Source organism: Ursus americanus, chromosome 4 (genome assembly GCF_024610735.1).
Source record: "Ursus americanus isolate L20-20 chromosome 4, mUrsAme1.1.p, whole genome shotgun sequence".
NCBI lineage: Eukaryota > Metazoa > Chordata > Mammalia > Carnivora > Ursidae > Ursus > Ursus americanus.
Window position 1 is genome coordinate 35,650,689 of NC_142130.1, and position 26,604 is coordinate 35,677,292.

General features: G+C 39.0%; 1 pseudogene; it reads right to left on the reverse strand.

Moving 5' to 3' along the window:
• Nucleotides 1–1,660: 1,660 nt before the first annotated feature.
• On the reverse strand, nucleotides 1,661–26,289 carry LOC123802127 (large ribosomal subunit protein uL2 pseudogene; annotated as a pseudogene).
• Nucleotides 26,290–26,604: the final 315 nt, after the last annotated feature.

The window sequence follows — 26,604 nt, forward strand, 5'->3', positions numbered from 1 at the left end:
TCACCCTGTGCTCATTCATCTCTCAAAGGAGGGATGTTACATGTTAGAAAGCAGAAGTCTGAAAGGGTTTCTGGCTTCTGTTTCTAAGAGGTTAAATTCTAGAAGAGAGAGCAGGTAAACAAGGCATGTGTCTGAAAGTGTAGTGAGACTTGAAAATATTGTCCTGGCTAAGGGGAAGGGAAGTGATGAATGAACAGAGATCTCTGGGGGCTTAGAATGAAGGAGGATGGTAGCAAAACCTTAAAAAGGAAATAGTTTCAAGGTGCATTTAGGCATATGGATCCCAGGTAGACTTGCAAAAAGATTCCTGTGCCTGGGTGTGAGGCAGGAGCAGAGGGGTATTCTGACTGGAATGGTAGCCATCTTTACTGTAAACTGGATACACCGGAGAGCTGGAACCAGATTGTGACTCCTGTTCCCCATCTTTGGCACCATATAAGGCCCTCAAACAATGGCGTAACCCAAAGTGAGTGTGGGAAAAGAATTAGGGCAAAGAATTAAGGCTGTTTCCCTGCGAGATGAGGGCTCAAAACAGAAGCAGAAATTTAGAAAATCAAGTTCTATTTCTTTAATATTTGGGCTTATAGTTTGAGATTTATACCCACTATAATTTCTCTATTTTCTGTAGAAATTGATAAAATTTTAAAAAATCCTAACAAGAGTACTAATGGGATACAGTGTAGTTCTCAGTTACATTGCTGTAAATTCAGGTATATATTTTTATGAGGTGTACAACTTTATGGGGCAGAGTTGTAGGATATAATTCATGCAAATTCTGATAGTATCATGGAGTTATTTAGAAATAACTGAAATTCCTTCATACTGTTTCAAATGAATGAAGTAGTGCTTTGAGCATTTTAGGAATTGATTTATAGTATTTAGAAACTTTAGATTTTGCTTGAGAACTTTTAAAGTAGACTTTAGTTTTTTATATTAACTTTCACCGCAGATTAATGATGTCATATGTTTTACAATTCAGTAAATAGAGGCTTAGAGTCTCTAATGCTCTGGCTAAATCTAAGAGTTAAGGTTGTAGTATTTAGAGCATGAGCTCTATTCTCTCTGGTTATCCTTCAAAAATCACATTTCTCATAGCTGGATTTGGGATAAGGATTGGACAGAGAACACTGCAGGTTATGTTATCTGGTAAATTCTCAGTTGGCAACTTCACGTTCAAGCCTTTTCACCTAATTTGATTGGCCAACTAACTCTCAGGGGACTTTAATTATTCAAACATAAATGGCCTAATGCTTTATAGGGAGGAGACCTGGAAGTGAGACAGAAATAGAGGTAGATATGAGAGTCAGAGAGACAGACAATCAGAATGAATGGATGAATGGATAACCGCTTTTCTAGGGAGGTCTGAATTAGAGTCCTAGCTCTTCCTTGGTACCTATTCAATCTATGGGACCTGGGGTAAATGGGTTAAACTTTTGGGCCCGGATTCCTCCTGCGCCCCAAGGGTGCTAATAGTGTCTAGTGACTTCAGAAGGGGGACAGGAACTTCTTTTTTTCTTCTGAGGCTCAACAGAGAAATACTTCTATATGGGAGATGGGCCATTTTATAATCCCTGTCTCTTCCCAGAAGAAGTGTGTTGTTTTTGTTGTCATTATTTTTCATTTTTTTAAGTGGCAGATACTTAATTGAGCCTCCACAGTCTTAGTTCTCATTCTCTGGCATAGTCTTGGTTTCTCTGAGATGCCCAGTCCCCCGTGCAGCGATGAGACCTACTTTGCAGCCGGGGAGGGGTGGCATCTTTGAGGATGGTACCAGGTTTGCCGATGTGCTGGTAGTTGCCACCTCTGAAGGGATGCTCCACAGGGTTCATGGCCACACCCCACATGCGTGGCCAGCAATTCCTCTTGTCCTTATACTTGTGGTAGGCACAGTGGCCTTCAGCATGGGCTTGTAAGTGCGGCCATCTCCGGCCACGACACCGACCACAGGTTTGTTGGCTGACGACCTGACCTTCTTGGAGTCTGAGGGCAGCTTCACTTGTGGCAAGTGACAATGGTGTCGTTCGTGGAGGCTCAGGCCAGCTTGCCTCTGTCGCAGGCTTCTCCTCCAGGCAACACACGATGGCGCATCGTGCTTTCAGGAATGGTGCCCATTGGGAGCACACGGCCGATGCTGAGCTGGGCCTTCTTGCCACAGTACAGGAACTTGCTCACGTGGATGCCCTCAGCCGTGAAGAACAGCTCTGTTTCTCACAGACTAGGGACCCTGGAGGACCGCCTTAGCACGGAGCGCACCCAGCCTGCCGCGTGGATGACGTCCTTCCTGGCGCCCTTGACGTAACTGCGCGGCTCTACGAAGTAGGTGCGCAGGCGCAGAGCGCCTTTTGGTGCTACAACGCGTGCCACGTGAGCCAGTGCCTTTCTGGTTCCTCTGGGCCACACGCTGCTTGGCGTGGCTCTGGGGGTGTTTCAGGGGTATTCGCGGCCGCCCAGGCACCCCGCTACGGCCCAGGAACCTTTGGTATCCCCTCAGGAGAAGTTTCAAGGCTGCTTCTAGTCACGTAGGGATTTAAAACCAGGTAGCTACTTTCTCTCCTCTATACAATTTGAAGATATATTTTTTTAAAGATTTTATTTATTTGAGCGAGATGGAGAGAGAGCACCGGGTGGGAGCAAGGGGGAGGGGGAAGCGGGGAAAGGTAAAGGAGAGGGGGAGGGAGAAGCAGACTCTTCCTGAACCCAGAGCCCAGGGTGGCTGATCCTAGGACCCTGAGATCATGACCTGATCCCGTCAGACGTAGACGCTTAACGACTGAGTCACCCAGGCGCCCCCAGTTTGAAGCTGTTTTGCACAGACTGACGAGAGGGTGCCCTAAGTTTTGTTCTTGGAACTATTGTAACCAGTTATGTGGTTATCGAGTTGATCATATCTGGTCTCATGGTCTCAGGTGGACAGGGGAGGACAAATACAGGAATTCTTATTCCCTCTCATACTTTGGATTCTGACCAGGTGGAAGAAAGGACCGAGAGGAGGTCAAGTGGAGGTCATACCTGGAACTGGCAGTTCTACGAAGTAAGTGTTAAGTTTAGCCACCATTATTTAGAGTTCGTGGAAAACTGATGTTCTTTACTAGCAGAAAGGAGAAGTGAGGTTTTTGGAGCTTTCCAACTTGGAATTTTCAAGTCTAAGCATCTGTAAGGCAGTGATCTTCAGATGTGTGAAGACAAGTCTGGGAATCTCTTTGTGGTAAGAGGAGGAGAAGGACATGTAAAGTTTGAAAACCCATGTTTGTATATATGTTTGGAACACAGAATATTACTATTTTAAATAATCTGAGCTTAATAAGAGCGGTAATCTTTTTAATTCATATTTAATGGGTATGTGTGTAAATAAAGCTTGAGAAACTGCTTTAGGCTGTAAAAAAAGGTGCCAGAAGATGTAAATGAAGTTTAACCCCAGAGTTAGCTAAATAGGGAATCAGTAGCCGTTTAATTAACAGAGGCCTAGCCAGACCTGAGAGACAGACCATCCAGCCCAGGGATTGCCAGGCCATAGCTCCAGGAGCCAAGTCCAAGCTGGCAGCTGATTTTTAATGACCTGCTAGCTAATAATGGTTTTTACATTCTTAAATGGTTGAAAACAAAAAATGAATAATATTTCATGACATGTGGAAACTATGTGAAATTACAATTTCAGTGTCCATAAAATTTTATTGGAACAGAGCAATGCTCATTTGTTTATGTATTCTCATTTGCTGCTTTTTGTGCTGCAAGGACAGAGTTGAGTAGTTGGGACAGTGTATAGCCCATGAACCTTAAAGCATTTATTGTCTCACACTTCACAGAAAATATTTGCTGACTCTCTTGATCTTGCTCAGGGTTCAGGGAAAGAAATTAAGGCTCTGTAAAGGTGACTGGCTTGCTCAAACTCAGATGGTTAAGCAGTACTAGGTTCTTAATATTACTCATGATATCTCTTTTCAGCGTGTCTTTTTAGTTATCATTACTATGTCAGCGCTTCTTCTCTCAACCTTTTCTACCTCCAAAGATATTTCCTAACCGAATTTTCTAGAGCATATCCAGAATTATATTTTTGACAAAGACAGGATTTTGCTTTGCTTCTAGTGCCCTTTTAAAGGATATTCAGCATTTTGCTGACCTTTCCAACTAAGTCAACTTGTGACCTGCCTGAAATGTCTTTATAAATAAGTTTCTAAATCAGTTAGAAGGCTGTTTATGCCTTTTAAGGACTTTGCAGGCACTTGGGAGTCTGTTGCCACCAAGTGGCCAATGACATGTTGATTATGCTTGCCAAACTGAGCTATCATAGAATTATCATAGTGTTACAGGGTCTCATGGTTGGAGGAGATCTGAAATCCCAACCACTTAACACTAAGTTGTTAAGGAGATCATAATGCTGACTAGCCAACTGTTAGATATAAAAGTAGTTTTTTTTTTAAGTAAGCTTACATAGTCACTTTTAAAGCCAGATATAAAGACATGCAAAGTTACAAATGCACTTTGGTTCTATCCTCAGTCTTCAGTGGTCATTAATCATAGATAAAACTGGCCCTGCTGCTAGACTAATGACAACTTTCTCTTTCTATTATTTTCAATTAAATGGCCCTCAGAGGTGTTTTAAAACAGCCTGATATTTAAAGCAACCCCTGTGGCTTGCTAGTATTTATCCCTCTTTTATTTATTTTTATTTTTTATTTTTTATTTTTTTAAAGATTTTATTTATTTATTCGACAGAGACAGAGACAGCCAGCGAGAGAGGGAACACAAGCAGGGGGAGTGGGAGAGGAAGAAGCAGGCTCATAGTGGAGGAGCCTGATGTGGGCTCGATCCCAGAATGCCGGGATCACGCCCTGAGCCGAAGGCAGACGCTTAACCGCTGTGCCACCCAGGTGCCCCTATCCCTCTTTTAAAAGAGAAGTTGGTGGCCCCTGTAACTCTGTGCACAGCCTGACAGAACAGGTGCCTGCTCACCTTCACAGCCTTTTCCTCTAGCACATAATGGTGAATTGTGTATTCATATTTTTTGCCCATTTTTATATTGGGTTTTTGGTCTTTGTTTCCTTTGATTTCTAAAAATAATTTACATATAAGGTGTATTGCCCATTATCTGTGATTTTTTTAATAATAATTTTTTATTATATTATGTTAGTTACCATACAGTACATCGCTAGTTTTTGATGTAAAGTTCCATGATTCATTACTTGCGTATAACACCCAGTGCACCATGCAATACGTGCCCTCCTTAATACCCATCACCAGCCTATCCCTTCCCCCACCCCCCCTCCCCTCTAAAGCCCTCAGTTTGTTTCCCAGAGCCCATAGTCTCTCATGGTTCATTCCCCCTTCTGTTTACCCCCCCTTTCTTCTTCCCTTTCTTCTCTTACCGATCTTCCTTCTTCTTATGTTCCATAAATGAGTGAAACCATGTGATAATTGTCTTTCTCTGCTTGACTTATTTCGCTTAGCATCACTATCTGTGATATATGTTGCAAATATTTTTCTTGCAATGAGTGATTTGTCATTTGACTTTACGTTTGGTGTTCTCTTACGCGATGTGACAGTTTTTAATTTTTTTGTAGTCAACTTTATCAGTATTTTCTTTTATTGAATCTGGATTTTGAATCAGAAAAAGCCTTTTCCCACCTTCAAATTATAAAGAAATTTACCATTGATTTCATCTAGTATTTATATGATCTTCTTTCTTTTCTTTTCTTTTCTTTTCTTTTCTTTTCTTTTCTTTTCTTTTCTTTCTCCTTCCTTCCTTCCTTCCTTCCTTCCTTCCTTCCTTCCTTCCTTCTTTCCTTCCTTCCTTCCTTCCTTCCTTCCTTCTTTTTAAAAGATTTTATTTATTTATTTGAGAGAAAGAGTGAGAGAGAACATGAGCAGTGCCAGGGGAGAGGAAGAAGCAAGCTCCCTGCTGAGAGCAGGGAGTCCAGTGTCGGCTCGATCCCAGGACCCTGGGATCATGATCTGAGCTGACGGCAGATGCTTAACTGACTGAGCCACCCAGGCACTCCTGATCTTATTTCTTACTTCTAGAACTTCTGATCCATTTGGAGTCATTTTTGTGTATGATTTGAGGTATGGATCCAATTTTATCTTTTTCAAAATCATTATCAAGTTGTTCTCACACCCTGTATATGCCCCAGTGATTTTTTGATACCACTTTGATCACATTCCACATTTCCATACGTACTTAGGTTTAATTCTGGACTTTGTGTTCCATTACATAGGTCCATTTATGTGCCAGTATCAAACTTTAATTATAGAAGTTTTGTATTTAGATATTTAGTACAGCTACTTTTCCTTTATAGCCCTTCTTTTTCATTTTTTAAAAAAGCTATTCTTGCGTGTTTATTTTTCCATATGAACTTCAGTATCAGCTTTCTAGTTCTAGGAGAAAAGCATATTGGTATATTTATGAAGAATCTTATTTAATTTATAAGTTGGGGCACCTGGGTGGCACAGTCGTTAAGCGTCTGCCTTCGGCTCAGGGCGTGATCCCGGCGTTATGGGATCGAGCCCTGCATCGTGCTCCTTGGCTGGGAGCCTGCTTCTTCCTCTCCCACTCCCCCTGCTTGTGTTCCCTCTCTCGCTGGCTGTCTCTATCTCTGTCAAATAAATAAATTAAAAAAAATCTTTAATTTATAAGTTATCATAGGAAGAACAGATGTCTTTTTAATATGAGTGATCATACTTAAGAACATAAAATGTCTTTCCACTGGTTCAAGTCTACTTGTGGGTGTTTCAAGAATGTTTCCTCATGTTGATTTTGCACATTTCTTCTTAAGGTTATACCTTAGAATTTATCTTTTTTTTGGTTGCTGTTGTAAATAGGGCCTTTTTTCTCACTTATATCTTGAAACTGATTATTGTTAGTATATCTAAAGGCTGTTGATTTCTGTATGTTAGTTTTATATCTTGCTAACTTTAGAATTCTTTTGTTATTTGGGTAGATTTACCATGGATTCTCTAAGATTTTGTGGATATACAATTATGTCATCTGTATGATGCTGGGTTCAAGACTGAGGTGTATGCATTTTATTACATGAAGAAAATATCCATTAATTTCTATATTTTTGAGTGCTTTTTTTTTTACATGAAGAATACGTTTTGAGTTTTGTCAAATATTTTATAGCCTTTATGGAGATCATCATATATTTTCCTTCCTAGATCTATTGATATGGTGAATTATAGTAATTGATTTTCTAATAATGAACCACTCTTGTAGTTCCTGGAATAAATCCACTGGACATGGTGTATTATTTTCTTAATGTGGCATTGGATTCTGTTTACTATTTTATTTTAGAATTTTTGCATCAACATACATAAGTGGTATTTTTCTGTCATTTTTTAAAAAATATTTTTAAAATTTTTATTTTTAAGTAATCTCTACACCCAACATGGGGCTCAAACCTACAACCCTGAAATCAAGAGTCACATGCTCTACCTACTGAGCCAGCCGGGTGCCCAGTTCTGTCACTTTTTTTAAATAAAGATTTTATTTATTTATTTGAGAGAGAGTGAGCGAGAGAGAGAGAACACAAGCAGGAAGGGGCAGAGGGAGAAGGAGAGGCAGGCTCCCTGCTGAGCAGAGAGCCCTACGTGGGGCTCTCTCCCAGGACTCCGGGATCGCCTGAGCCAAAGGTAGACGTTTAACTGACTGAGCCACCCAGGTGCCCCTGTCATTTTCTTTATGCTATTTTTTGTCAGGTTTAGGAGTCAGTGTTATGCTTCAGTTCATGAAAATAATTTGGATGTTTCTCTTTTCTAGAACAATTTATGTTGCATTAAGATTATCTGGTCTTGGAAGACTTGTAGAATTTTCCTTTGAAACTGAGCCTGAGGGGTGGGAGAGGGAGATGGTGCTAGCCAGCTCCCTTGTTCCTGGCCCAAAGCACCTCTGCGTATGCTGCCTGTCAGGGAAGCACACCGAGAGGAGCAAATAATCTCCCTGTGTGTGTGTCCCAGGTGTTTTTCAGATTGCCGTTTCCACAGTCTTGGTCTGGGTTGTTTGCCAACCCTCTCTCCAGGGGCAGTGCTCTACCCTCTGGGCTCTGTCCTGGCCAAGCTGCTCACTTTTAAAATAAAACATACAGATGGCCAACAGCCACATGAAAAGATGCTCGACATCACCCATCATCAGGGAAATACAAATCAACACTACAGAGAGGTATCATCTCACACCAGTCAGAATGGCTATAATTAATAACGCAGGAAACAACAGGTGTTGGTGAGGATGTGGACAAAGGGGAACCCTCTTAACACTGTTGGTGGGACTACAAACTGGTACAGCCACTGTAGAAAACAGTATGGAGGTTCCTCAAAAAGTTAAAAATAGAACTACCCTGTGATCCAGGAATTGCACTACTAGGTATTTACCCAAAAGATACAGAAATACTAATTCGAAGGGGTATAAGCACCGTGATGTTTATAGCAGCGTTATCAATAATAGCCGAATTATGGGAAGAGCCCAAATGTCCATTGACTGATAAATGGATAAAGAAGTGGTATATAAACACACACAGACACACAGACACAGACACACAATGGAATATTATTCATCTAAAAAGAATGAAGTCTTGCCATTTGCAGCAACATGGATGGAGGTAGAGAAAGACAAATACCTTATGATTTCACTCATGTGAAATTTAAGAAATAAAACAACTGGTCCTAGGGGAAAACAAGAGAAAGACAAACTAAGAAACAGATTCTTAACTATTGAGAACAAACTGATGGTTACTAGAGGGGAGGTGGTGGGGGAATGGATTAAATAGGTGATGGGTATTAAGGAGTGTACTTGTGATGAGCCCTGGGTGTTGTATGTAAGTGTTGAATCACTATATTGTATACCTGAAACTAATATTACACTCTATGTTAACTAACTGAAGTTTAAATAAAGACTAAAGAAAAAAAAAAAGAAAAAGAGAAACTGAGCCTGGTACTTTTTTTGTGAGTAGTCCTTTGACAACTTTGTTTATTTTTTAAAATACTGACATTGGTCTGCTGAAGCTTTTTATCTCTGCTGGAGTCAATTTTGATAGACTGTGTTTTAGTAGGAAATTATCCATTTCATCCAGCTTTTCAAATGTATTTGCATAGTGAGGTACAAAATACTAGCTTATGATTTAAAATATTTTCTGTTTTAATGGTTATTTCCCTTTTGGTATTTATTGTTACTTTTTCTGATTTTTAAAAATTTTTCAGAGAACCAAAATTTTGATTTATTAGTTTTGCAGTTTTTCTGTTCTTTACCTCATTAATTTTGGCTTTTAGATATATTAGTTCCTTCCTTATCCTTTCTTTTAACCAAAACCAGTATTTTTCTAACTTTTTGAGTTGTGAATTTAATTCAGTTATTTTCTTTCTTTAATTTTAATTACCACGTTTAAGACTATGAATTTTCCTCAGATCACTTTTAAGTGGATCCCATAGATTCTAATATGTGGTGTTTCAGTCTCATTATTTTTTGCAAACTCAGTAATTTCAGGGAAAACTATTAATATTTTTCCTTTCATCCAAAAGGTGTTTAATAGAAAGTTTCTTTTCTTTTTTCAAACATACAGTGTTGTATTAGTTTCAGGTATACAACATAGTGATTCAGCAATTCTATACATTACTTAGTGCTCGTCAAGATAAGTGTGCTCTTGATGTCCTTTATCAATTTCACTCTTCTCCCCACCCACCTTCCCTCTGGGAACCACCAGTTTGTTTTCTGTACTTCAGAGGTTTTTGTTTGTCTCCTTTTTTCTTTGTAAATTTGTTTCTTAAATTCCACATATGAGTGAAATCATATGGTGTTTGCCTTTCTCTGAATGAGTTATTTCACTTAACATTGTACTCTCTAGCTCCATCCATGTTGCAAATGGCCAGACCTCTTTCATTTTTTATGGCTAAGTATATATAGAACACATTATTTTCATCCATTCGTTTATGAATGGACCCTTGGGTTGCTTCTGTATCTTGGCTTTTGTAAATAATGCTGAGGTAAACATAGGGGTATATATCTTTTCAAATTAGTGTTTTTGTTTTCTTTGGGTAAATACCCAGTATTGGGATTATTCGATCATATGGTAATTCTCTTTTTAATTTTTTGAGGAAACTTCATACTGTTTTCCACAGTGGCTATACCAGTTTGCATTCCCACCAACAGCGCGCAAAGGTTTCTTTTTCTCCACATCTTCACCAATACTTCTTATTCCTTGTGTTTCTTATTTTAGGCATTCTAACAGATGTGAGGTGATATCTCACTATGGTTTTGATTTGCACTTCCCTCATTAGTGATATTGATCATCTTTTCATGTGGCTGTTGGCCATCTGGATGTCTTTGGAGAAGTATTTACTCATGTCCTCTGCTCATTTTAGTCAGATTATTTGGTTTATTTTTTGGTGTTGAGTTGTATAAGTTCTTTTATGTGTTTTGGGTATTAATCCCTTATCAGATTTATCATTTGCAAATATTTTCTCCAATTTTGTTTTCTTAATGGTTTCCTTTGCTGTGCAAAAGCTTTTTATTTTGGTGTCGTTCCAATAGTTTAATTTTGCTTTTGTTTCCTTTGCCCAAGGAGACATCTAGAAAAATGTTTCTATGGCTAATGTCAAAGCAATTATTGCCTATGTTTTCTTCTGACGTTTTATGGCTTCACGTCTTGCATTTAGGTCTTTAATTCATTTTGAGTGTATTTATCTGTATGGTGTAAGAAAGTAATCCAGTTTCATTCTTTTGCATGTAGCTATCCAGTTTTTCCAGCACCATTTGTTGAAGAGACCATCTTTTCCTTGTTGTATAGTCTTGCCTCCTTTGTCATAGATTAATTGACCATGAGTGTGAGTTTATTTTGGACTCTCTATTCTGTTCTATTGATCTATGTGTCTGTTGTTGTGCCAGTACCATGATTTTTTGATTATTACAGCTTTGTAGTTTATCTTGAGATCTGGGAGTGTAATACATCCTGCTTTGTTCTTCTTTATCAAGATTGCTTTGGCTGTTTGGGTCTTTTGTGGTTGCATACAGATTTTATTATTCTTTGTTCTAGTTCTGAGAAAAATGTTGTTATATTAAATCTGTAGATTGCTTTGGGTAGTATGGACATTTTAGCAATATTGGTTCTTCCAGTCTGTGAGCATGGTATATATCTTTCCATTTGTTTGTATCCATCTTCATTTTTCCTTCATCAGTGTTTTATGATTTTTGGAGTACAGCTCTTTCATTTCCTTGGGTAAGTTTATTTCTAAGTATTTCATTATTTTTGGTGCAATTGTAAATGGATTTGTTTCTTAATTTCTTTTTCTGCTATTTTTAATAGAAGGCTTCTTAACTTCAAGGTGGAATGGCCTTTTTATTTTTGGTTTTGCCATTAATGTCTGGTTTAATTACATTGTGGTTATCTTAAATCTTTTTTTAAATAGTATCCTTCTCTTTCTCCATTGTCATTTATCTCGTATGATCTTACATATCTTGGATTTGGCTGCTTGCTTCCTCACATTATCATTTAACCTATTTTTTTATATTCTGTATTTTCTGTAAATTGCTAGTTACTCCTCAGGCTTGATTAAATTCAGGTTTAATGTTTTATGCAGTAATACTTCATGGGGATGCTATATACTTCCCATTGCAATTGATCATGAAACATGTAATGTCTTGTTCCACTTCAGTGATATAGATATTATTCACTGGGTTTAGGTGAGTAAGCCTGATCCTCCATTATAAACCTGACTGTCAACCTTTTGTGTAATAGTTTTAGCATCCACTGATGTTGTACCCTTGACCTATTATTTTAGTAGATGTAGCAAAACAATGATTTTCCTGCTATTCCTTTTGTTGTTTTTAGTTGTTGTGGTTCTATTTATTTTTTGATAGTTTTTTTGAGGTATAATTGATGTGTAATAAAATGTATGTATTTGAAGTATACAATTTAATTAGCTTTGACATATTTATATACTTACTGATGATTATATAATACATTATTATATATTGATAACTAAATTTTTCTATAAGAAGAATTTTTCTTCATCAACTATTAGATTACCCTGAAATTCAGTTAGTTCATATAGGAAAAGTCAAGCTAAATGCTTGATTCTTTCACTTAATTTATCAGTTAACAGATAATGATTTGATGCCCTGGAAACTTCCATTGGTAACAACTGAAGTTTTTCTCCCCAACACCTTTTTTTAGGGGGGGGTTTGGAAAGGTATTATTATGAACTCATGTATTTTTATATATTTGAAATGCTTCAATCAATTACAGTCGCTGTCTTTTTATTGGTGCTTATGTTATGCCACCTTAGGCTAGTGGGAGTCCCTTCAAGTTGGCTCATATCTTTTTGATAGAATTTCAGTAGTCTTTGATAGCTTCTTTGCTTTTTTGTCACAAAAAGATGTCATAGATTCATCTTGTATATTTTCTACCACAGAACTGGAATAAACCATTTTTCTAAAGAGTGCTGGTTCCTTTTAGTGGGGAATGGTATTTAGAGCTATGAACTTTTCTTTGTTTTCATTTTTAATCTTTCTAAAATGATATATTGGTTCATAACTAATGGTATACATTAGTGACATACATTACTGAATTAATATTTTTTATATTAATTTTTAAGCTAATAGTGTTTAGGTTTGTTTTTTAAATATCCGAGCTAAGAAATAATCTGTAGTCATTTAAAGTAACATTATACCTTGCCTATTATCTTTACTCATGTAGTCAGATTTTTAAAAAGATTTTATTTAGAGTGAGCAGGAGGGAGGAGCAGAGGGAGAGGGAGAGGGAGAGAGAGAATCCCAGAGTGTAGAACCCTATGGGGGGGCTTGATCTCATGACCCTGAAATCATGACCTGAGCCGAAATCAAGAGTCGGTTCCTTAACCGACTGAGCCCCCTAGGTGCCCCTGTAGTCAGATGGTACTTACCACAAAAACTATTTAGAAAGGGCATGGGTACCAACAAGTTGGGAGATCTGGGGACTCAGGCTCACTCTCTGGGTGGTATGAACTTGAATGAACCATCAGCTCTCTCTCTCTCTTTTTTTAAAGATTTTATTTATTTATTTATTTATTTATTTATTTGACACAGAGAGAGAGAGCCAGCAAGAGAGGGAACACAAGCAGGGGGAGTGGGAGAGGAAGAAGCAGGCTCCCAGCGGAGCAGGGAGCCTGGGATCACGCCCTGAGCCGAAGGCAGACGCTTAACGACTGAGCCACCCAGGCGCCCCAAATGAACCATCGGCTCTCTTAAATTTCTGACTTCTCTTTACTTAGGCAGGGGTAAAGACAATGGCCTGTCTCTGAGGACAGCTGATGGCTGTATATGCTATTGGCACATATTACTTCCTTATTGGGCATTGACAATCAGTATAGGCAGAGAAGTAAAGGCAACCGAGAGAGGATGATAAGAGTGGCCAGATAAGTTATAGACACTTGTTCCTTTCCCCTTTCAGACCAAGTAGAGGGAGAGGGGTAGGAGTGAAAGAACAGACCATAGCCGTTTCTGAGTCCCAAGCCAAAGTTGGCCTGCTGATAGGATGAGGGGAATGTGTGATCATTAAATTGGATTTGAAATTCAAATTTTACTAATACTAAAATTTTTAATAAATAGAAGTGACAAGAAAGACATAGATTCTGCCCAAAATATTGTTAAGAGATGAGAAAAAAAGATTCAGCAAAGCCTGGTCAAAGACAGTGAGGGATGGGAGAAAAGCAAAGCTATTTGAGTACGTGGCCCATTGTGTTCAGAATGTACAATAAACTGTGTGTATTTGGTAACCATAGTGGGAGAAGTTACATTTTTTTTGTGTATCAATATAAGAAACAGAGATTCTGGAATAGAAAATTTAGAAGGATTTTCTGTACTTTATTTTTACTATTTTTATTTTTTTTATTATGTTCAGTTAGCCAGCATATAAGTTTTTGTTGTAGTGTTCAATGATTTGTTAGTTGAATATAACACCCAGTGCTCATCCCAACACGTGCCCTCCTTAATACCCCAACCCCCCCTCCTGGTCACCCCAACCCCCCATCCCCCTCCCTTCTGTAACTCTGTTTGTTTCCTGGAGTCCAGAGTCTCTCATGGTTTGTCTCCCTCTCTGATTTCTTCCCATTCAGTTTTCCCTCCCTTCCCCTGTGGTCCTTCGTGCTATTCCTTATGTTCCACATATGAGTGAAACCATATGATAATTGTCTTTCTCTGCTCGACTTATTTCACTTAGCATAATCCCCTCTAGTTCCATTCATGTCGATGCAAATGGTGGGTATTCATCCTGAGATACCACCTTACACCAACTAGAATGGCCAAAATTAACAAGACAGAAAAAAACAAAAGTTGGCAAAGTTGTGGAGAAAAGGGAACCCTCTTAGACTATTGGTGGGAATGCAAGCTGGTACAGCCACTTTGGAAAGCAGTATGGAAGTTCCTCAAGATGTTCAAAATAGAGCTACCCTACAGCCCACTGATTGCACTACTAGGTATTTACCCCAGATACAGATGTAGTAAAAAGAAGGGGCACCTGCACCCCAATGTTCATAGCAGCAATGTCCACAGTAGCCAAACTGTGCAAGGAACCGAGATGTCCTTCAACAGATGAATGGATGAAGATGTGGTACATATATACAATGGAATATTACTCAGCCATCAGAAAGGATTTTCTGTACTTCAAACTAGAGATTGATAATCTCCCCCACCTACTTCTCTCAGGCTTTTCCTGTAATTCAGTCATTCTCCCCTAGGTGGCAGCAGATATCTTGGTTATGCTATCCATGAGCTCAAATTTTAATTTTTTGCTCAGATTTCATTGTAGATTTTAGCTGTATATTTTTCAAATAAAAATTAACAACATCATCTGAGTTTTTTTTTAAGGAAAGACCTGTTTTGTTTAAAGATTTTATTCATTTATTTGAGAGAGAGAGAGCAGCAGAGGGAGAGGGAGAAGCCGACTCTCCACTGAGTAAGGAGCTTGATATGGGGCTCAATCCCAGGACCCTGAGATCATGACCTGAGCTGAAGGCAGACACTTAACCGACTGAGCCACCCAGGCACCCTTCATTTGATTATTTTAATAAAAACTTTTTTAAATGTTTTTTTATTATATTATGTTAGTCACCATACAGTACATCCCTGGTTTTTGATGTAAAGTTCGATGATTCATTAGTTGCGTATAACACCCAGTGCACCTCCTTACTACCCATCACCAGCCTATCCCATTCCCCCACCCCCTCCCCCTGAAGCCCTCAGTTTGTTTCTCAGAGTCCATAGTCTCTCATGCTTCATTCCCTCTTCTGATTACCCCCCTTTCTTTATCCTTTTCTTCCCCTACCAATCTTCCTTGTTCTTATATTCCATAGATGAGAGAAATCATATGATAATTGTCTTTCTCTGCTTGAGTTATTTCACTTAGCATTATCTCCTCCAGTGCCGTCCATGTTGCAGCAAATGTTGAGAACTCGTTCTTTCTGATAGCTGAGTAATATTCCATTGTATATATGGTCCACAACTTCTTAATCCAGTCATCTGTTGAAGGGCATCTCGGTTCCTTCCATGATTTAGCTATTGTGGACAATGCTGCTATGAACATTGGGGTGCATATGGCCCTTCTCTTCACTACGTCTGTATCTTTGGGGTAAATACCTAGTAGTGCAATGGCTGGGTCATAGGGTAGCTCAATTTTTAACTTTTTAAGGGACCTCCACACTGTTTTCCAGATTGGCTGTACCAGCTTGCATTCCCACCAACAATGTAGGAGGGATCCCCTTTCTCCACATCCTCTCCAGCAATTGTTGTTTCTTCCCTTGTCAATTTCTGCCATTCTAACTGGCATAAGGTGGTATCTTAGTGTGGTTTTGATTTGAATTTCCCTGATGGCTAATGATTTTGAACATTTTTTCATGTGTCTGTTAGCCATTTGTATGTCTTCATTGGAAAAGTGTCTGTTCATATCTTCTGCCCATTTTATGATTTGTTTATTTGTTTCTCACGTATTGAGTTTGAGAAGTTCTTTGTAAATCTTGGATACCAGTCTTTTATCTGTAGTGCCATTTGCAAATATCTTCTCCCATTCCGTGGGCTGCCTCTTAGTTTTTTTGACTGTTTCCTTGGCTGTGCAGAAGCTTTTTATCTTGATGAACTCCCACAAGTTCATTTTATCTTTTGTTTCTCTTGCCCTTGGAGATGTGTCATGAAAAAGGTTGCTTTGGCCAATGTCGTAGAGGTTGCTGCCTATGTTTTCCTCTAGGATTTTGATGGATTCCTGTCTCACATCGACGTCTTTCATCCATTTGGAGTTATCTTTGTGTATGGTGTGAGAGAGTGGTCAGGTTTCATTCTTTTGCATGTAGCTGTCCAATTTTCCCAGCACCATTTATTGAAGAGAGTGTCTTTTTTCCACCGGTTGTTTTTTCCTGCTTTATCAAAGATTAATTGCCCATAGAGCCGAGGGTCCATTTCTGGGTTCTCTATTCTGTTCCATTGGTCTATGTGTCTGTTTTTGTGCCAGTACCATGCTGTCTTTGTGATCACAGCTTTGTAGTACAGCTCGAAATCCGGCATTGTGATGCCCCCAGCTTTGTTTTTCCTTTTCAACAATTCCTTGGTGATTCGGGGCTTTTTCTGGTTCCATACAAATTTAAAGACTATTTGTTCCAGTTCTTTGAAAAATGTCATTGGTATTTTGATCGGGATAGCATTGAAAGTGTAGATTGCTCTGGGTAGCATGGACATTTTAACTATGTTAATTCTTCTGATCCATGAGCATGGAATATTTTTCCATCTTTTAAAAACTTGTAAGTATTGCTTTAATATAAATAGGAAATGTTGATCAGACATATTTTTTAAAAAGTCTAAGAGGCAAACTACATAGAAATATTTTTCATTATATTACTAACTAACCCTGTTCTTATCTCTAGACTGACTAGAATGATATTTTTTAATTCCTTCTGATGTCGTTTTGTAATAATATGTTAATAGGAAATGGCTGGCACAGTTCTGAGACTTCAGTTAAATTGGATAACACAAATTTATTGCAGTTTCCCTCTGCTACTGGTTCTAGGATGTTGGGGTTTAGGGAATAATTTTTGTGTCTGTCTTTTTTTTACTTGTCCATAAGTTTCCATTTCTTATTTTCAGAGTTTCATTTTTATCCCTTCTATTGGCAAAAGCAAGAAATGAAAATCTCTGACCTGCTGAGACCAAAAATCCCCATGCCACCAGATTACTTTCTTCAATTAGAGGGCAGTAATTTTCCACTGATTCATAGAATGACATCACTTTTTTCTCATCAGCTTTCTAACTGGAAACTCATTTAAACTACTTTACATATGATAGTACTTATCTTGCCTTATCCTAGCCACAACTCTGAGTTCCTACAAATAATTTTAGAAAGTTCTACACACAAAGGGCATTTTAAGCCAAAATGTATAGTTTCTGAGCGATAGTTCAACAAACATTTATAAACAATTCTAAAAAATAAATTCCCAGGTTTTTATTACAGAGTTTTTAAACATTCAGAAAAATAGTGCAATAAATACTCCGTACCACCACTCAGATTAAATAATTAATATTTTGCTGCGTATTTAAATATATATCTTTTTTTTGGTGAAACATTTTAAAATTGCAGATACTGTGACCATTTACAGAGTAGAGTTGAGTCACATCCCCTAAAATGAGGACATTCTCTTACATAATTGTATTATTACCCCTAAGAAAATTAACAATACTTCCTTACTATTATCTTATAACCAGTCCATATTTACATTTCCCAGATTTCCCTCAAGTTCAAGTTTTACACATTACTTTGGGTTGCTGTTTAGAATATTATAATTTAGAAAGTTTTAAAAGCATTTTTTAAAAAAATAATGATACTGACGTTTTGAAGAGATGGACAGTTGTCTTATAGAATGTCCAATATTTTGGATTTGTCTAACTTTTCTTTATAGTGTCACTTGATTCTAAGAGTATATAGTCAAATTAATTTGATGACAACAATTCCTATTATGTGAAAGTTTTCAGAAGTTGCAGTGGTTTGAAGCCACAAAATGATTTTATTGACTCTTTTGTCATTCTGGAAGACTTGCAACCAGAGAATGTCAGAGCAGGAGAGCCCACTCCGACTGACACATCAGAAAGACTCAGTATGATAGATAATTATTATTGCTGCTGTAACAAGTTACCACAAATATGGTGGCTTAAAATCGCGCAGAGTTGTTATCTTACAGTTCTGGGGGTCAGACGTCCAACATGGGTCCTGGCTAAAATCAAGGTGGTGGCAGGGCTGCACTCCTTTCTGAAGATTAACTTTGTTCCTCACATTTCCCAGCTTCTCTAGGCCATGCTTTGGCTTCTGGTCCCTTCCTTCATCTTCAGCACTTTGGCTGGCTTCAGATCTCTCTCTGACCCTGACCCTGACCCTGACTTTCCTGCTTCCCTCTTCCATTTATAAAAACTACTGTGATTACACTGGTCCCACCTGAATATAATCCAGGATACTCTTCCTTTTTCGGGGTCAGATAATCAGAATCTTAGTTCCATATATAAATTAATTCTTTCTTGCCATGTGACGTAACATATTCAGAGGTTCCAGGGATTAGGACAAAGACATCATTCGGGGCCACTATTTTGCCTATGACAGGAGGTGACCTGACGAGGATTTATAAGTTACTCTCAAGAGTCTTTTCAGTACACTGCAACCTTACATGCTTATTTTGCATTGGAATTCAGTAAAAGGTGATCCTTTGTTGAACCTTGATACATCTGAAATGAGATAGTTTCATTTGTTAGTTTTCTTTTGTTTTGATAAGGAAGTTAAGTGTTTTCTTTGACTATAATTGGAGGATCTAAATGGCTCAAATCTTGTAATTCACTTCAACTCAACCTCTTAAATTCTAGTTTTCTTCTTCTGTCACTTCAGGGTATGGTGAAAGAATCCATAAACATAGGTGGGTCACACATACCTCCTTCTGGGTTATTCAAATCAGAACGGAAGTGGATCATGTTATCGACATCCAGACTCATGTAGTGTCAAGACTTAGTATTTTACCAAAAGCTGAAGTTCTGGTGTGGCCTAGGGCCACTTAGCGTACACAGGGTGCTGACTTCTTGTGATAATTTTATAACTGCTAATGCAATAGAAATTGTTTCTGGCTCAAATATTTTCCTCAGACTTAAGAAAAATCAAACTCATTGATGTCTCATTAAGTGCAATAAAATCTGTCCCACTAATGTTGATGGGGTTTTTCTGAAATGGCAAATGAAAATTGTTGGGTATTATTGATCAGGTAGAGAAATCTAGGGAAAGGAAAATGATGAGGTTTTAGTTAGTAGAGTGAAATGTTTTAAGTTAGTGAATTTTGGTGGATTTTGGGTGCAGTCAGACAAAATAAGAAGGAAGAAATGACAGAATCTTGGGTATACAATAGTTTGTTGAGCCAAGAAAATATTTAGAGTTGAACCAGGTGTATCAGAGGCTTCAGTTTAAGTAAAAATCTCTGCTCTCGGGTGCCCTGATTATGAGTCCTACTCTGTGAGTTAATGATTTTATGATGGGAAAATCCACACCCTCTACCTTGGGCAAGGTCTGGAAGCAGTTTGGGAGGGGCTTGTGCTGTAGACCAAGGCAGTGATTTTGAGGGCGTGGTCTTGGATTCCAAATAATAGTGATTATACAAGCCTGTGAGCTCAAGAACATCTTGGGAACCTCAGCTATGTTGAATGTCCCACCAAAGTGGTTGTGCCAGGGAAAGTGATTTTGTGTATACACATTGTGTTATTTATTCTTTGCAGTGGCCATTGCTACTTAGGAAGGAACCTCAGGGCCATGGGAACTTAGAGCTTATTCTTCAGCATGTTCTTAGATCCCGTCTAAGAGGGCCACCTGCATGAGCGAAAAGAGAAACTGGAGATACTGCAGAATATTTGGGAGTGAGGAGAGTGCATCACCCACATTAAGGAACCTGCAGGAGAGAGGTCCCCAGCAGTGGAGGGGGTCTCTAAGGAACACATGTAAATACTCATGCGCGAGAGTAATCTATAAACACCTGCTGGGTACCAGTCAATATGGGGACTTTCCTACCCAGGTTACTTTTTCTTCCTCTCTGTGCTGCATTCTTGGAGAGGATTGCCATATGTGTAGGGAAGAGAGGGCATAGCACCTGTGGGATAAATAGGGAAATGGCTGACCATAGCCCCTTTCCTGACTAATGGCGTCTTTCTCTGCAGTAGGCCTGAGCTGAGGGAAAAGGAGGGAGACTAAATTAAGCCAAGAGCTTGACTGTAACAGAAACTAGACATTTGAATTACTGATTAGGACCTTGTATGACCTAATAGTTACCAGAAAAGTGATACCCGAGTTTTTCCACTTAGGGAAAAGAGAACTAGGCCCATGGAGCAGATTTAGGTGGATGGGGAAACAAAAATAAAGTTACTTTAGGATTATATCCCATGAGTTTTGCTTTTTTGATAGGATTGTTACAGTTGTGAAAGTTCAGGACATAGATGTCTGGTGCCTTAATTAGCATGCTGGGGGAGAGGGGAAAGGTCAAGAGACTGGAAAACAGATTGAGGGATGGTAATAATATTTTGTTTGTTTTATATTTGGGTTAAAGTTTACTTACCCACATCTGTATAACAAAGAAAGTGTGTTTTAAAATTATTCTTTGAATGTTTTACCTTCCGCTTTATTTTTTAAGGTTTTTTTTTTTTTTTAAGATTTATTTATTTATCTTTAGAGAGAGAGAGAGCAAGAGAGAGTGCATACACACAAGTGGGAGGGGCAGAGGGAGAAGGGGAGAGAATCCCAAGCAGACTCTGCACTGAGCACAGAGCCTGACATGGGGCTAGGTTGCACGTTCCTGACATCATGACCCAAGACGAAACCAAGACTGGTGCTTAACCGACTGCGTTACCCAGGCACCCTTAAGTTTTTTTTCTCTTAAAGAGCTCTTGAGAGAGCATGAGCTTGTGGGCAGGGACAGAGGCATAGTGAGAGAATGCCAAGCAGACTCCTCGAGGGTCTCTATGCCAGGCTCCACGCAGGGCTCGACCCCACGACCCTGAGATCATGACCTGACCCAAAATAAAGAGTCTGATGCTTAAACGACTGAGCCACCCAGGCACCGCAACTTCCCAGCTTATTTAAGGTCCCTTAATATTGGCCAAGATGTAGCGAAATGGATTAACACTCTCCATAGCTTATCCAATCAAGAACTCTGATGGATTTAGCTCAAGAGCCCACAAATGATTTCTTCTCATCTACTGTCCATTATAATCTTGGCTTTATTAGTCCTTAAATCGTAGCTAAAATACCACAGGTAAGGCTGTGTTTCTTTTTCCCTCCCTCCCTCTTTCCTTCCCTCCCTCTTTCAATGATGTTATATAGCATTGCAAAAGAAAGAAAGAGGGCAGACAGTACTTTATTTTCCTTCCCTGTATTTTCTCTTCTTCCTTTTCAGTGAAGCTTCATTTGTGTTATTCTGTGTGGACACAGTATTCTGTGTCCTGCTCTCCCCCTTAGCATTACTTCTAAACTTGATGATGTGTTTTGCTATGGTACACACACTTGTCATACCTGTTGTTTGTGGGCTCTCCCACAGTGGGATTATGGTGTAATTTCCTTAGCTGTGCTCCGGATGTTGGGCATCTGGGTTCTTTCCTGTTTGTATCCCAGACCCTCGTGTGTGTCAGTGCCCCCATGGGTGCAGGCTCTGGGCATGAGGCCCTGGTGGGTTCTCATGCAGCTGGAACATGGTGCTGCTAAATAATCATTACCTGTTGGATTATTTCCTTGGGAGTGTATACATAAAAGAAATCATTGGCACAAAGGCTGAGAAGGATCTTTATAAAAACTTTTAAACCTTTTGCCAAAGGACAATACAGAAAATGAACCAGCCTGAAGTTAGTTTATCTAAGGATAGATCATAATAGAGGACGTCAGAAGATCCCAAGGAACTGGTCTTTCATCAATCTCCGAGAAGGCCTTTCTGATAGGCTTCAAGGAATTACTTTTTGAGCTTTGTTTTAAAGATCTTAATTTTATTTAAAGATTTTTGCTTTTTGACTAAAATTTTAACTGGTTTGCGGACTTTCAGATTCTCTTTGTTTGAGTGTTTGGTGGACTGACTTCTCTTGTGACAAATTGGGGCCAGTCAAATCACTGAAATTCTATTGTGTGATTTGTTTGGCTGATGAATTCTTTATTTTTTTGGCTGATTTTTTAAACATTTTCTATTATGAAGATTTTAAAAACTTAACAAAAATAGAAGGAGTAGAAATATGGAGCCCCATATACTCATTACCAAGCTTCACCAACCATTAACTTTCTGTTGTTCTTTCTTTTCTCCCTATATACTTATTTCCTCCTCACATTGTGATGTTTTATTTTATTTATTTATTTTTAAAGATTTATTTTAGAGAGAGAGAGAGAGAAGAGCACATGAGTGCGGGGGGTAAGGAGGGACAGAAGGAGAAGAGAGTCTTAAGCAGATTCCATGCTGAGTGCACAGCCCAATGCAGGGGCTTGATCTCGTGACCCTGAGATCACGACCTGAGCTGAAACCAAGGGTCAGATGCTTAACCAACTGCACTACCCAGGTGCCCCAACACATTGTGATGTTTTAAAGCAAATCCCAGGCATCATATGATTTCACCCATAAATACTTCACCCTACATCACAACTTATTAAATGACCACAGTGCATATGGCAAAGCCAATAGAGTAAAATGTTAACAGTAAGCGAATTGGGTAAAGGGATATATGTGGTCTTTGTAGTACTTATTTTTACAAATTTTCTGTAAGTTTGAAATTATTTCTAAATAAAAAGTAAAACAAAACAAAACAAAAAACCCACCCAACCAAACAAAAAACATGACCATGATAATACCACATCTGAAAATCCAAGAACAGTTTTTTCTTGTTTTACTATAAACCATACTCTTGGAAAGAAATTAAGGGAAAAACTCAGATGAATATTAAAAAGAAAATAAAAATCACTCATTATTCTAACACCCAGACACAATCACTGTTTAATGATTATGTATTTTTCTCCAGGCTGTTAAACAGACACAGATACACCCAGACAGATACACATAAAATATGCCTCTCATTTAGAAAATCAAATAGTACTAACGGGCTTATAATCAAGCACATAATTCCCATCATCCCATCCCCTCCAGTCTCCCTGCCTGAAGTACTTCCTGCTTGCTCTCTCTTATCTGCTAGCAACCACTAATGGCAAAAGGCCAGCCGCAGCTCTGTGTTCAGGGTAGTACTTCCTTATCTATCACAGCTAAGATGAAAGTGAATCCTATTTTTTCTTGCTTTTTCTCAGGAGAATGTTTTTTTCATTTTGTGTTTGATCTTAAAAATGCTTTGTTTGTGGGCACCATGTACTGCAGATTGGCTTGTCCATCATCCACTTTGACCTTCTTCTAGCAGGTCATCCTATACTGTAGAGGCTGGACAGCAAAAGCCACATTTCCAGACTCCCTTGCAGCTTGGGTTTTGCACATAGCCAGTGGGAGGCCTGGAAAGTTGATATGAATGGGGCCAAGCACAGTGGCAGAAGGGTTTGGTTCCTCCAGCTGCAATGAAGAGTCTAGTATCCAGTTCCCTGTGCCATGGGTGCTAAGTGGAAGGCAGGGGAAGTAGTGAGGTTTTTGCCAGAAGAACCCCATGGAGGGATTGGATATTTTTCCTGGCTGCATTGTTCCTGATTGTGTAGCATCCAAGCTTGGTTATCATAAATTCATAAGCATCTTAATATCCTGTAACAGATTTTTTTTTTTTTTGCTTAAACTAGCTAGAATGAATTTTATTGCATCCAACTGAGAAACTTGATAGAAGAAATTATTGAACTCTAGGACACTTCTTGAGATTCTAAAAGCAAAACCTGCAGACTTTAACCATCTGTGGTTTTGATGATTTTCTATATTTTTCCTATACTCCTGAAAAGGGGGGATACTTTTACATCAGTTATTTTATTTAGCAAATAACCAGTTATGGCAGGTAATATTGTATCTTCTTTATATAAGAAACTGAGACAAATGAATTTGGGCACTAACTACCTCACCTAAGGACATATAGTTTATCTGTTACGCTGTTTAGAATTCCACTCCTGGTGTTTCACTACTCCAATACTCGACCTATTCATGACTAACAATAAAAAATAGTCCCTAAGAGTCCTGGAACCAATTATAGTGCTAGCAAAACTTCATAAGAGTGGCAACTGACCTAACTGGGTGATTCTTATCTAATATAGTTTGCTTATCTATTTAAAACTTTACTCGTGGCAATTTTAAATTCTTTTCTTAATTTTTCTGGTATATTTTTGTGCTTAATGTACAAAATTTGTGAGCTATAATTCTAAAGAAGTGGAAATGATTAGTCCACCACAAGCAGCAGTGTCTATTATTTGAATGTTTTCATAGGTCAGATAGAAACAAAACATTTAAAGAAAATTGGGAGGTTTTGAGCAATAGCCACATCTTTGGGTTGATGTCAAGAACAACACATTCTTCCAAAAACATTTCCTGATACTTCTGTCAGGGATCAAATCCTGTACTGACTCTGAGGGTTATTCTTGGGCTTTGATCTCTTACCTAGTTCCATTATACTCACAAAGATTTGTACTCTATGTGCTGTGAACTCAGTCCTAGAGTTAATTGTTTTATTGGTTCTAGCCTCCTACTCTGGCTAGTTATCCAGGTAGCTAATGCCCCAATTTCAGAGGGAGACAGCTGGTAATAATCTCTATTGCTCTCCTACCCACTTCCTCTAATCTAGCTCTTGGTATAAACAGGTATCTTTGCCTCCACTCCAAACTCCCCCCACTCTTGTGCTTGATTCAGGGGAGGGGACGGATGTGGTGGTCATTCCAGCAGAGGAGGTGGTCCCCCTTGCCCGCTTGATGCCTGGGTCACAGCTGTGCTGCTAGTCCCTAAATACACCTTCTGCTGGTTCTGCCCAGTCTCCTGCCCCTATTTGGTTTCTTCTAGTAGTTCTCCACTTATACCACAGCTGAGCAGCTCTCTTCAAGGCTGAAACTCTTCTCCCTGTCCTTGGAATGCACCTTTGTTCCCATGACTCATCCTACCCTGTACTTGTTGTATTCCTGACCTCTACTTCACTTCTTGCATGATAGCAAAGTTCAACCAACTGCTGGTATTTCCCCATGATCCAGGACAGGAAAGCCAGGGTTTCCTGGACACAAGTGATCTCATCACAACAACTTTCTTCCACCTACCCCAGTTCCACCCACCTTCAAGATCCACCTTTATCTCCATTGGACTCCTAAAATGACCATCCAGGCTCAGACGAGGGGTGACTAACAGCACCCCTTATTAGTGTTCTGCTGCAATGCTAGCCCAGATGTGTTCAAATGCAGGAGATAACACAGGAAAACTGGCTCTGTGCATAGCTAGACCGCAGCTTCTAGGACTTAAGCCAGGCCCAAAGGAGAAATAACATTGCCCGGAAATACAACTTTAGGAGAAAGATGGAGGGAAGTCTGATTTCCCCAGAATTGAAACTAACACAGTTAGACAACTTTTGGTGATCATAGGGACTTTCAGAGTGATAATGTTACATGCTGATCGTTACCCGTGAAGTTCTAGTGTAAATTTTTAAAATCTAGGAAACTCTTTCATTTGAGTGAAAATCCTTCATAACTATATAATTCATTTTTATTTTCAAAAGAAAGATAAACAGTTTTCCATTGCCAGTGGACTCTAAAGAATCTTTTAAAAAACTCTTGACTGACTTTATACAAGAGAAAACAAACCCTCATTTGTTAAAACTACTGTTTTTCAGGTTTCTGCTACTAACAGATAATAAATGGAGAGCGAATGGCTGTTAACTATCTAAAACCGAAACCCAGAAAGACCAAGAACACAAGGTTTCTACTTCCCCAAATAGATTTGAAGGAATAGTATATAGGGCAGAACTTTCTTTTGGGAGGAGAGAGACAGAGCTAGTTGGTGGGGAGAGCATCAGAGTGAGAACAGATGGATCTCTGAGAAAGGTCCTGGCCTTGAGCTGAAAAAGCTCAGGAAAGGGAGGACAGTAAAAATGTGTTAGTTTCCTGCTGTTTCTGTAATAGTACCACAAACTTAGTGGCTTAAAACAACATAAATTTATTATCTTACAGTTCTGGATACCAACAGTCCAAAAAGGCTCTCATTGGGCTAAAATCAAGGTTTTGATAGGACTGGTTCCTTCTAGGACCTCTGGGGAGAGCTTGTTTTCTTACCTTTTCCAGCTTCTAAAAACTGCCTGTGTCTCTTGGCTCCTGGTTCCCTTCCATATTCAAAAGCAGCAATGATCTGTGGAGTCTTTTTCATATCACGTTATTCTGACACTGATTTTCTGCTTTCCTCTTCCACTTTTGAGGAGCTGGTGATGACATGGGGCCCACCTGGATAATTCAAAATAATCTCCCCCCCAAGGTCAGCTGATTAGCAACATTAATCCCATCTGCAACCATAATTCACTCTTGCCACAGAATTTATCATCACAGGTTCTGGAGATTAGGACGTGGGCATCTTTATTGTTATTCAGCCTTCAACAAATTCCTGTATAGATTTGGAGAAACGTGCCCTGTTTTCCCTCTAGCGCCTTGAAAGCTAGTCTCCCTGAATTCTCCATACCAGCATGGG